This window comes from Arachis ipaensis, chromosome B10 (genome assembly GCF_000816755.2).
Source record: "Arachis ipaensis cultivar K30076 chromosome B10, Araip1.1, whole genome shotgun sequence".
NCBI classification, from domain to species: Eukaryota; Viridiplantae; Streptophyta; class Magnoliopsida; order Fabales; family Fabaceae; genus Arachis; species Arachis ipaensis.
This window is the reverse complement of record NC_029794.2, coordinates 106,251,193-106,261,554: the sequence shown is the minus strand read 5'-3', so window position 1 is coordinate 106,261,554 and position 10,362 is coordinate 106,251,193.

The following is a 10,362-nucleotide window of genomic DNA, read 5'->3' as shown; positions in this document are numbered from 1 at the left end:
TTATATTTCTACACAATTTAAATATGTATAAGAGTAAACACATTATTATAATTATCTGGCGTGTAATATATTATATTAAAACACGTAGATAAAATATCTTTGTAACTTAATTTAAGCCAAAATATTAATTAAAATTTTAAAAATTGTGATTTTTATATTTAGATTGATTGCCATAATAAATTTTGATTATGATAGAGTTGGACTTTAAGATTGGTTTCTCTTTTTTTTCTTTTCTTTTAGATGTTCATCAGAATGACAATTTTTTATTGTTTTCAGTAAAATAAAAACTGTAAAAAAACGTCGTGTATATTGGATAGAGAGAAGACCATTTTTATATGAACACCCTAATTAGTCTAAACTTTACCTCGCGTCGTAAAGCAAAGGTTAATCAGAGATCACGATAGTTCTAAGCTCATACGTATAATATATATAGAAAGAATAGTATAATCTAGAAGCCCGATGAATGATATAGCTCAAAAACAGGATTTAAAAGCGCAAAAAACGTACTAACGAAGCTACTAACTTAAAGCACAAGATACAGATAAGATATATCAAAATATAATAGTATAATATCATAAGAATCCAACCACGACTCGCGGAGTTTAAGTCAGCTACCCATATACAGACCAAAAAGAACCAGACAGTAAAAGCAACTTATACAATTTCGTTCTCTCAAATACAAGACTCTAGGCAAAACAAAATACAAATGTGAGAGACATATACAAAATAAGCCAAAAAGACTCAAAAAGATATCCGAATCCTCCGCTTCTGTCACCAACCAGACAACTCACCGAGGTGGGTTGCGACCTGCATCTGAAAAATACAACAGAAACATGGTATGAGAACCGGAGGTTCTCAGTATGGTAACAGTGCCCAGTGATGTTGGATATAAGATCCCGGGACGCCAAAGGCAATCCTAGACTCCATATCCATCACAAGCATTCAATCTTAAGGCATACTAAAACAAATAAGCATAATTATATAAATCTTAACATAAGTAAACCGGGTAATCTATTTTAGGAGACTTCTATTCTAACCAAACACCGCTGTCCCATAGCCTTCACCAACTTGTCCTCCATGCGATCCCATCGCCACCGCCTTCCAAACCTCCTCAATCCCAGTAGAAATCACAAGTACTTACAATACAAGTAAATCACAAGTAGAAGCATATAAAGCAAATAATGCAAATAGCAATTAGGCATGTTATACAAATAGGCAAGCCATTACAAGTAGCCAAAGTATACAAACAGATAGAAAATACATATGATGAATGCCTGTCCTATTGGCTGTGATATCACATTGTCGGTTCAACTGCTAACCCGACACATCTCCATGGAGACGTCGCCCTTCGGAATCCTCATATGGAAACCCCCGAGATATAGTGCTCAGATCACTGTCCAGGTACTTGCGCCTGCACGCTTGATGCACCACTATTCTGTGGTACATCTTGTGCTTAATTGAGTGGATTTTATCCACTATTCTCACACTTATTCATACTGATTGCATGGTTTTACATTTTCCTTCCTGATTTTGTACTATGATTCAAAACGTGTTTCTCTGGTCTTAATTTAGCTATGTTTAATCCCCTCTTATTACCATTCGATGCCGTGATATGTGTGTTAAGTGTTTTTAGAGATTATAGGGCAGGAATGGCTTAGAGGATGGAAAGGAAGCATGCAAAAGTGGAAGGAATACGAGAAACTGAAGGAACTGCTAAAGTTGTCCAGCCTGACCTCTTGGTACTAAATCGACCATAACTTGAGCTACAGAGGTCCAAATGATGCGGTTTCAGTTGCGTTAGAAAGCTAACATCCAGGGCTTCGCAACGATATATAATTTTCCATAGCTGTCCCAAATATAGGCAACGCGCACGCGTCACCTGGCGAAAAGTCAATCCACGCGTACGCGTGGACGACGCGTACGCGTGACAATGCCGCGACCTGTACGTATCAGAAATCGCTGGGAGCAATTTCTGGGCTCTTTTTGACCCAGTTTTCGGCCCAGAAAACACAGATTAGAGGCTATAAAGTAGGGGGAATCAATCCATTCATAAGACAACTTTCATATTCATAAGTTTAGGTTTTAGATGTAGTTTCTAGAGAGAGAGGCTCTCTCCTCTCTCTTAGATTTTTAGAATTAGGATTTTTCTTAGATTATGGTTATTTCTTCAATCCAGGTTCAATGTTCCTTTAATTTAATTTCTCTTCTACTTTTATTCATTCTATTACTTTAGTTGATTACTTGATGTTGCCAATTTGGCTTATGGATTCCTATGTTTAATTTGATTTTCTTAATTAATACACATTGAGATATTTCAGATTTATGTTGCTTTCTTCTATTTATGATATAAATAATTTAGATTTTTCCCTCTCTGCTTTGGTTGAGTAATTGGTGACACTTGAGTTGTCAAACTCAGCTGTTGATTGAAAATTAGAATTCTTGCTGGTTGATTTGGATCCCTCTAAAGCTAGTCTTTCCATAGGAGTTGACTAGGATTTGAGGAATCCAATTAATTAGTCCACTTGACTTTCCTTTATTTAGTAAGGGTTAACTAAGTGGGAGTAATAAACAATTCTCATCACACCTGATAAGGATAACTAAGATGGGATTTCCAGTTCTCATACCTTGCCAAGAGTTTTTCTAGTAATTAATTTACTTTATTGCTAATTTATTCTCCTTGTTCCCTATTTCAAAACCCAAAAATATACCATTTTCCATAACCAATAATAAATCATACCTCCTTGCAATTCCTTGAGAAGATGACCCGAGGCATAAATACTTCGGTTATAAATTTTATTGGGTTTTGTTACTTGTGACAACCAAAACTTTTGTACAAAAGGAATTCTTGTCGGTCTAGAAGCTATACTTACAACGAGAATTTATTTGTAAAAATTCTAGATCGCGCGAGAGTTTTGATTCGTCAAAATGGCGCCGTTGCTGGAAAATTACAAACGTGTGCCTTATTATTGGTTATTGTAAATATTTTATTTTGCTGTTTATTTGTTTTTGTTTTTATTTTTGTTTTTAAATTTTATTAGTTAGTATGAGTTCTCACCCCTCTGGCTTTAAGTTTGGTTCCAATGTTGTTGGAAGGAATGGAAGCTATAACAGGAACATGCACCAAGGTCAAAACAATCAAAGAATGAAGGAGCCACGAGGATCTGATCAATCCTTTCGGCAACAACACCTTCCAAGATACCATGGACAACGACCATTCTACAATGCATGCCAAGACAATAGTTATGGTGGACCCTTACGTGACAACCAACACCCACCAAATTACTATGGTAAAGAGCCATTCTGAGGTGTGTACCAAGATGATAGATATGGTGGACCCCCTTGTAGTTACCAACAAGCTCCATCATATGCCAATGAACCACCTCCTCAACATAGCTTCGAACCACCATACTCACAAGCCACCTACAACCATTCACCTCCATATGACCCTAACCCTTACCCACCCCAATTCCAATCCAATTATCTCCAAGAATCACCACTTCTATATGCACCATGTCCATATCCATCGACCCAAGAATCATAGGCTCACCTCAAGGAAATAGTAGATCAATTTCATGCAACTTTTCATCAATTAGAGCAAGCGATAAATCGATTAGCCCCCAGTACGAAGGAGACACTAGAAGCTCCGGTGGACAATGAGCAGCATAACTTTGTATGGAACAAGTGGAGGAAGCCGTAATCATTAAAGAGGAAGAAGTGGTCGAAGACTTAGGAGATGCAGAACGTCCATGGGAAAGCCTAGTCATAGAGCCCCCTTCTAAGGAGTTTGAATTTGATGTTGAGGAGGGTGTACAACCTCCAAGGCATATCATGGTTGAAGACTTTGAAGGGGATGATCAAGAGATGGATTCAATCATTGATGAATTCTTATCTACATTTGAATCATCTCCCATTGGACTTGACATGAAGATTAAAGAAGAAGAAGCACAACCTCCCATGCCCTTGGTGAACAATAAAGAAGAGATCGAATTGGAAGAAAGCTACCAAGAGGAAGAGGTTGAAATTGAAGAAGCTTGCAAGGAGGTGGAAGTTGTCAAGGAAGAGCTCAAGGGAATGTTTGAATATGCTTTGCTTGAGACGGATGGGCAACTTAGAGCTCTTTGTGGCTATAAGAGTAAGAGGGAAATGGTTAGTGGCAAGAGTTGTCATGCAAGGTTCAATATGGTTGCATGCTCCAAATTGAAGTATAAGGGTTGGTATAATTCTCAATTGAATGTGTCTAGGAAATTGTTTGGATGTCTCCGTGAGAATCCGACTGTTCACCACCCAAGTGGAAAAATGATGATCAACAAAAAGACGGGTGCAAAAGCAAGGTTTGGGACCCCGGAATTCATTATGGCAATCAACACTCTTGGGGCCTTGTCACTTGCTTTAACTTGCTTGAAGGATTTATGCAACTAGTGTGGGATCCCGGAGGCTATTGGAATTACAAACACTGGTGGGATTCCTCGATGAGTTCAAGCATAAGCCACCATAACAAGGAGCTCATCAAATGTCCAACTTAAGGACTTTAACTAAAAGTGCTAGGTAGGAGACAACCCACCATGGTATGATCGTTCTTTTTCAGTCTTAGTTTTATTTTATTTTGTTTTATTCTTAGTTTTATTTTATTCTATTTTTCTTAGTGTTCATTCATAATTTCTGCATAGTCACCAGCATTCTGCATTAAAAAAAGGGATCGACGCGCAGGCGTCAACGGCGCGCAGGCGTCAACGGCGCGCACGCGTCGTATGTGTCTGCGCAACTAGACAGAGAGTTGCGCGAGAGACGCGTGGGAGGGGTGCGTGAAGCACAAGCCACCCCACGCGTACGCGTGCCTCACGTGTACGAGTTCCCTGCAAAAAGTTCAACCCATGCGTAAGTGTCAGCGACGCGTACGCGTGGGCATGAAAATTGGCGTAAAAGCGTGCTGAACAGAGAGTTGTGATGGTCTGGGACTGGCATCGTGCGAACGGCACAAATTCATTCATGCGTACGCGTCCCTGACACGTGCGCATTATTTTCCCTTTATGGTCACCCACGCGTACGCGTGGGTGACGCTTACGCGTCACATGGCTTCTTCAATTTTCACGCTGACGCGTGGCGCATGCGCGCGCGTCGCATCCCGTTTTTCATTCCTTTCTCTTTTTTCTATCCTCTCTCCTTCTTTCTTCTTCCTTTCTTACTTACTTCTTCTTCATCTCTTTAACTTCTCATCCTTCTTCACTTTCATTCTATTTTACTTAATTTATTTGCATACTCTCATGCATTGTATTTTACTTTTGTGCATATTTTTATTTTTTTTTCTAAATTTATTATTTTTCCATTGGTGTTAAATTTTCTTATTCAACTGTTACATCTTTTCTGGTATTATTCTGGTGCTTCATGACTTGTTTTATTCTGATTGGGTATTATTATTCATAAGTCAATGCTATTCTTTTATATACTTGTATTCCATTTGCATTGATATGAACTTATACTGTCTTTCATTACCCACACTCTTCCCCTTTGTTGCAAATTTTGCACCACTGGTATGCCATGTGCTTCTATTGTTTTTTCACTTGCATGTTGTAGCTACCATGTAATTTAGACCCCCCATTATTTGGCATTAACCCACCCATACTTTATTTATTTTCTTCTCTTTATTTCTGGGTTACTTTTCTTCTTTTTCCTCTTCTTTCAGGATGGCCACCGAGGAAGGGAAACGGAAAACCCTTACATGGGCAACAAACAAGTTCCATCTACACAATCTTTGGAGAAAAGCATCAGTATAGCAACCCGTCCACTTGCACATCTCAGCATGCACTGAGGACGGTGCAATCTTAAAGTGTGGGAGGTCGATACCGACTTCCGTGGGTTAGTTATTTCCTATTTCAACACCAATGTTTAAATTTTCTATGTTAAATTAGTTGTTGCATTTGCATGATTGTTTGATTTTGTGTATTTAGCTACTACTCGGTTGAAGTAACATTTTCTTTTTCAAGAAACTTTTTATAGCATTTCACTAATTTGAATTAAACTTTTCAAAAAACTTGTTTGAAGAAATTTTATTCTAGAACATGGTTTAGAGCTCGAACACACAAAAACCAGTGAGATTTTGAGCTTATTTGATTGGTTGCATTTTATCAACCAATATTTTATTTTTGGTGTGTGTCTTTCTCTCTAAAATTGTGATATTTGTCTTGCTTAATTCTATATTTCCATTGTTTAATGTATGCATGCACTTATATGATTGAGGCCTTTGTTTCACTAAGCTTACATACCCATATGGCCTTACCCTTTTCATTATCCCTTGCAAACCAATTTTGAGCCTATTATACCCCTTTGTTCTTTACTTTAGCTCGTCACTAACTCTAAGCAGAAAACAATAATGTCCTTAATTTGAATCCTTGGTTAGCATAGACTAGTGAGAGTGTTCATGATTTAAGTGTGGGAAAGTTGGGTTTGGAAACATTTGGTTTAAGAATTGGGTGTTGTATATCTTTATGAAAATGTGAAAGAAATGTTTAGGACATGTTCATGCATGCAATAATTTAATCATATGCATTGAGAAAAACAAAAAAGAAAAGAAAAAAATAAATAAAAAATAAAAATAAAAAGAAAAGAAAAATAAAAAAATATAAAAGAGAAAAAGAAAAGAAAAAGAGCAAACAATAAAAAGGGGACAAAATGCCCCAAAGTAAATGGTGAAAGCAATGCATATGTACTGTACTCGAAATTGGATGCATGAATATGTGGAAAACATGGTTAATGGATAGTTAGATGTTGTATTATGATTACATGGATTGTCTAAGTTAGTGGAAAGTTTAGGTTAATTAAGGATTCAGATTCTAGTCCACTTGGCCAAATACAATCCTACCTTGACCCTAACCCCATTACAACCCTTAAAAGACCTCTTGATATGTATATCTGTGTATTAATTCTTTGTTGATTGGTAGAAGAAAAGTAAGCCTTAGAAAGCAAGATTAGTAGAGAATTGAGAGAATCGAATCTTAAACACTTGAGTGATTAGAGTGTATACACTTCCGGTGAGGGTTCGATGCTTGATTCTTTGTTCCCGGCTTTCATGAGCTATTTTCTTCTTACAAGTTCACTTGTACTTTATTTTGTGATTTAAATTAGTGGAATCTAGTTCATATTCGTTCTTAAAAGATTTGTTTACTTTTAACCAAGTAGGTAGAAATATTTTACATGTAGTTGCATTCATATAGATAGGTTGCATTTCATACTTTCTACCATTCCTCTTCACTTTCTTATAGCTTCTCTTGAGCTTAGCATGAGGACATGCTAATGTTTAAGTGTGGGGAGATTTGATGCACCACTATTCCGTGGTACATCTTGTGCTTAATTGAGTGGATTTTATCCACTATTCTCTCACTTATTCATACTGATTGCATGGTTTTATATTTTCCTTCCTGATTTTGTGCTATGATTGAAAACATGTTTCTTTGGTCTTAATTTAGCTATGTTTAATCCCCTCTTATTACCATTCGATGCCGTGATATGTGTGTTAAGTGTTTTCAGAGATTACAGGGCAGGAATGGCTTAGAGGATGGAAAGGAAGCATGCAAAAGTGGAAGGAATATGAGAAACTGAAGGAACTGCTAAAGCTATCCAGCCTAACCTCTTAGTACTAAATCGACCATAACTTGAGCTACAGAGATCCAAATGACGCGGTTTTAGTTGCGTTAGAAAGCTAACATCCGGGGCTTTGCAATGATATATAATTTTCCATAGCTGCTTTGAAGATAGGCGATGCACACGCGTGGATCACGCGCACACGTCACCTGGCAAAAACTCAATCCACGTGTACGCGTGGACGACGCGTACGCGTGACAGTGCCGCGACCTGTACGTATCAGAAATCGCTGGGAGCAATTTCTGGGCTCTTTTTGACCCAGTTTTTGGCCCATAAAACACAGATTAGAGGCTATAAAGTAGGGGGAATCAATCCATTCATAAGACAACTTTCATATTCATAAGTTTAGGTTTTAGATGTAGTTTCTAGAGAGAGAGGCTCTCTCCTCTCTCTTAGATTTTTAGAATTAGGATTTTTCTTAGATTATGGTTATTTCTTCAATCCAGGTTCAATGTTCCTTTAATTTAATTTTTCTTCTACTTTTATTCATTCTATTACTTTAGTTGACTACTTGATGTTGCCAATTTGGTTTATGGATTCCTATGTTTAATTTGATTTTCTTAATTAATACACATTAAGATATTTCAGATTTATGTTGCTTTCTTCAATTTATGATATAAATAATTTAGATTTTTCCCTCTCTGCTTTGGTTGAGTAATTGATGACACTTGAGTTGTCAAACTCAGCTGTTAATTGAAAATTGGAATTCTTGCTGGTTGATTTGGATCCCTCTAAAGCTAGTCTTTCCATAGGAGTTGACTAGGATTTGAGGAATCAAATTAATTAGTCCACTTGACTTTCCTTTATTTAGTAAGGGTTAACTAAGTGGGAGCAATAAACAATTCTCATCACACCTGATAAGGATAACTAGGATGGGATTTCCAGTTCTCATACCTTGCCAAGAGTTTTTCTAGTAATTAATTTACTTTATTGCTAATTTATTCTCCTTGTTCCCTATTTCAAAAACCCAAAAAATACTCTTTTTCATAACCAATAATAAATCATACCTCCCTGCAATTCCCTGAAAAGACGACCCGATGCTTAAATACTTCGGTTATAAATTTTATTGGGTTTTGTTACTTGTGACAACTAAAACTTTTGTACGAAAGGAATTCTTGTCGGTTTAGAAGCTATACTTACAACTGGAATTTATTTGTAAAAATTCTAGATCGCGCGAGAGTTTTGATTCGTCAACGCTCTATTGATCTGAAGGGATGTGAGCGGGATACTCTTGCCACAGACCTCACATCTCAACGCAAGTGGGACGAACCACCACCCTTATGCCGCCGCCACTACCTCGACAGGCGGGATCCAACCACCGTCCCTGCCGGGTGCATAGCGTCTCATAATCTCAATATAAAATAATAGTGCAGTGGTTTTTCAGAAAACAGTTTCGATACATCAGTGATTCCTCATCACACATTCGAGTCCTCGACTAATCTCAACTACTGTCAATTCACGTTTTTATTCCGAACTCAACAGTTCATCAATTCTCATCTCATACATCAACCATTCATCACATAACGTCAAACCATCCTCAGCACGCCAGAAACCTAGGCCTCCGTTTTCTAAATTTTCCAAATAATATCATCTAAAGCCATTAAATTCTTTCCCAATGTTTTAAATGTCCAAAACTAGGCCCTAAAGTCCTAAAATGGTGTTAGAGAAGTTTACAACTTTGTTGGGAAGGTAGAATAGTTGAAAACAAAGTAGAATTTGAGAAACAGGGCGTGTGCGTACACACAGGGGTATGCGCGCGCACGCTCTGGAGAGTTTTAAAACGTGTGCATACACATAGGGATGTGCATACGCACAGGTGCCAAAATTCACAATGCTTGTTCACTCACACAACCTGTGCTAGCGCCCCCAACAGACAAACCTTCCCAACGTGTGTGTGCGCACAGGGCTGTGCATACGCACAGGTTGCAATTCTTCCTTAGGTATGTGTGCGCACAAGCTATGCTAGCGCTGCAAACAGAACGCATTTCCCTGCCTGTGCGTGCGCACAGGTTAAAAATTTTGCAGGGTTGTGCGTGCGCACAAGGCTATGCGTGCGCACATACCAGAAATCATAAAATTATGCAACTTTGCAGAATTTCATATTTTCAACACCAACTTTGAATGATCATAACTTCCTCTACAAAATTTCGAATTTTACAAACTTTATATCGATTTAAAGGGTTTTCAATGAACTTTAATTCTAAATAAATTTCAACAGATTTTGAAAACTGAGGCAAAAGTTATGATTAGACAAAGTTCACCAAAAACCAACTTTTACCCAAGTTCACAATTCCCACAATTTCTTGTAAAACTTAACTAAAACCATACCCAACCATTCTAAACTCCATTTCTCATCAAAATCAACCCTCTATGTCATATTACACCAAGCTTATCACCTTTTTCCTTCACCTTTCATCATCCTCAACCTCAACATCAATATATCACATTATAATTCAATTCTCATTAACATTTTTCCAACTACATTACTAATTCATCAATATTGACATCACATATATCAACATAATCCACTCCTCAACTTCACAAATCATTCATCCTTATCATATCATTACCAATTATCATAATCAAACTCAACAACCATCAAGTTATCATAAATCAACATACAACAACATTCAGCACTCATCAACATTTTTAATTCAAACCTATCCTATGGGTCACTAGCCTAAGTGTCCATGAATATTATATACTACATAGAGAAAACCGAAACCA